The sequence below is a fragment of the Cupressus sempervirens genome, chromosome 2 (genome assembly GCF_028749045.1).
Source record: "Cupressus sempervirens isolate cs-2001-9-10 chromosome 2, ASM2874904v1, whole genome shotgun sequence".
NCBI lineage: Eukaryota > Viridiplantae > Streptophyta > Pinopsida > Cupressales > Cupressaceae > Cupressus > Cupressus sempervirens.
The window spans coordinates 550,561,283-550,564,857 of NC_143119.1; the positions used below are offsets into that span (position 1 = coordinate 550,561,283).

Genomic DNA, 3,575 nt, shown 5'->3' on the forward strand with positions numbered 1-3,575 from the left:
AACACATCTAATACACTATTTTTTCTATTGAATGTGTTTTAGAATTTCTAGAAAAGTTTATCATGATAGTAAAAATTCTACTCTCATTGAGGTCAAAGACTGAAACAATGATTGACTCTTAAGGGATTCTTTAAAACTTTCCTATTGCTAGAAAAGTTGTGTTCATCAAGTGTTTACAACTAGAAAGTACATTGACCATAATCCATGCCAAATGCCTCATGCATATGGCATTAATCTATTGTAGAGTATTCTTGGTGGAATAATTTTTCCATATTAAAATTTTGAAAAATTGTAAAGGATTTATAGTAGTGTGAATTGGGTATAAAGTTGAAATTTGAATTTGGTTTTTTATTGGCTTATATTTTTACTAGGACATGGGTTAATATGTGCATCTAAATGAACCTCTTATTATGTAACCCCTAATCTCATAGCGACTAATCATAGGGGAAATTGGAAAAAGGAAAAAATAATCAAAGCTTTTTGGGAAGAAAAAGTGACATTGATGTGGTAATATGGTTTTATGGATTCCCCTTCCCCCCTTTTCATATTTCTATTGTAACTAAAATTTGCACACTCTTTATTTGTATGAGTACATCCAAGTGAGATAACATGCACACAATGATAAAAAACCTCAAATATTAGATTAGCCTACAAATATATCTAATTGTATTGTATGATATTACTATACATACTGAAGACATCAGAATTGGACAATAGAGTAATCATAACATGAAAATGGTAGCTTCACCCCATATTTTTTACTAGCCATTGTCTGTAGTAGGTTAATAATGTCGAGGAAAATGAGGATATTAAAGATTTAAACAACACCAAACATCAATCAAAAAAATTGGAAAAATAAAGAAAATTTGCATAATTTAATGAACTACATGGTTCATCTATAATGGAAAAACCACTAAAGATTCATTATGTGGTTTGATAGATATACTGGCTATGACTAGACACTAACTAATTTGATCAATATGCTGATTTTCTATTTTGTGGATTTTCTTTTATCATGCCTTATGATACATTTTTAAGGCTATTTTGGACTTAATTCTCTATTAGACATGAGTAATGGAAAAACATATCGAATAGCATAATGTCTAGTCTTTATCCCTACTTCATTAATTATTGGTGGATATTCTATACATGCATATTTGGATTTATGGGTACAACATACAAATATTTTCTCTAAAGTTGTCAAATATATACTACACTTTGGAAAATTACTACACCACAAGTGATTAGCACTGTAATATATTATAAAATTGACTTTAGGTATATAATTCATTTCATAATGATGATTTATTATTCTATATTGCATCCTACATTACTAATTCAATAAATGTTGTATTTGTATAGTTGTAAAAGCCTTGTCAGATGATAGTAATAGATAATCATCTAACCTTGTAGTCTACTTTGGGGAAATTTTGATTGATTTTATCCCAACCATTTTTGGGGTGTCATTAGTAGAAGCACCTATATTCAGAAAGGTTATTGGAGGAGTTCATTCCAATCTTGTAGTTGGCATATCAAGACTTGAGGGCTCATCTGCATTTTTTGGAAAGGTAGAAGATGATGATAGTCTAAACTATAACAAGCAAATTCATAATGAGATTTTTGGCCAATTGAATCCCTAATTAAAATGTACTCTACACTCGTAATTTGTCTCACATCAATTTTTACATTTTAAATTTTAATGTATTGAGACAAAAGATTGTATCATATTTGTAATAGTTAATTAAAATTAATGTATCATTGGTCAACCTTTTAGTTGGTTAACTTACAAGTATTTCTTTTTTTCATCAATAATCTATGTCTAGGTGGGTGAAGATGAATTTTTATATATTTTTTCTAATATTATGAAAGAAAATAAGGTGGACCACAAAGGCATTCATTTTGATCTTGGTACTTGAATTGCTTTGGCATTTGTAACATTAAGAGCTAATGGTGAATGAGAATTCATATTTTTCTAAAATCCCAATGTAGATATGCTATTAGATGCATCAGAAATTGATGTGGACCTTATCAGACAGGCAATGTTAAAAATCATTGATTGGAATTAGAAATTTTCATAAAATATTTTTGAACATGCCTTAACTTTTCATCAAGTTATTGATGAATCATTCATGATTTATATCTACATTTATTCTATCATCCAATTTTTTCTACTTCTTGATGTTGTCAATTAATTATAATAATAAATTTCTAATTAAAAATAAGTATTTTCCATTATAGATCAATCTATTTGATTGCAGAACCTTGTAGGTCTACACATTTGGCAACAATCAAAATGACTAGAGGTTCTGGTAGTTTATTCTCCTATGATCATAATCTAAGGCTACCATTATGGTCTTCAGTAGAGGTGGCTATGGAATAAATCTTGAGTATATGGGATGAAGTAGATATAATAAAGGTATATCACTAGGATTTTTTCTTGATATTTTACCATGTAAATTGAGGAAAAACCAAATCCACATCATTTCCTCCATAGACTAATATAGTATTGTGTTGGAAGTAAAGGTAGAGTAACTGAGAGGGGGGTGAATCAGTTACTTACAAAAATTAATCCACAGATCCCTTAGATGTCTTAAAGATCTAGTTACTACTAATACTTGGTAAACATAACAAAAAATGTTGTAACTTGATAAATTAAACTATTACTTATTTTCAAGAAAACATACATGCAATTGAAAATAAAATGAACACAAGAGACAACAGATTCAACGTGGAATCCCAATATGGGAAAAACCACCAAGTAACTAGTCACCAATTTTTCACTCTTCTGAAGTGAGCCCTGTTAGGAGCCAACCCTATTAAAGGTTACAATACACACTATTAGGTGTGACCATATTACAACATTTAATCACCCTATTAGGAGTGGCCTTGCTAGAGGTCTTTAGGATAATTCAATAGAACTGTCACCTTGTTAGAGGATTTACAAAATGGTTGTTAAACCAACTTTGTTAAGAGATTTGAAATCACTGCTACAATGGTTAGAAAGCAACAATGAATTGACATGAACAAGATGCAATTAAATTTGCTGACTACAGATTTGTATTTAGCATTATTAGATCCTCCTTGATCAAATATGGCTCTATTTCTCCTCAATGATCTCTGATCATCCTTCAAATTCACTTACACAATAATTAGTCCTCATATCTCATTAATTCCATACACTTCCATCACACACACACTTAGAATTTGAACTTGACCTCTTAATTATACCATTCAAATTGTCAAGTTGGCTCATTCACATGTTACATTTACCAATAAACCATACATTAGTCAACTACAAATATTACTCTAAAAAAATAAACATTATCTCATAAAATAATAAAATCCTTTATTGGCTAACCTTGCTCGGTATATACTGCTTCCAAAAATTTCCTAAGTTAACCTTCTTGACTCAGTTAACATTGCAATATCTATAAAATCTTTTGGCTACTGAGTTTACTCAGTAAGAACTGAATTCCATCATGAGAGCTTGGTAAGAACTACTTCTGTCACATTTCCTTTGATGACCAAGTGAGTTTGGTAAGAAATGTTTACTTAGTAGATATTGCAAGTTTTCT

At 29.8% G+C, this 3,575-nt stretch overlaps 1 pseudogene; it reads left to right on the top strand.

The window, feature by feature from the left end:
* Nucleotides 1-1,165: 1,165 nt before the first annotated feature.
* LOC149573555 (putative fructokinase-6, chloroplastic) lies at nucleotides 1,166-2,428 on the top strand (annotated as a pseudogene).
* Nucleotides 2,429-3,575: the final 1,147 nt, after the last annotated feature.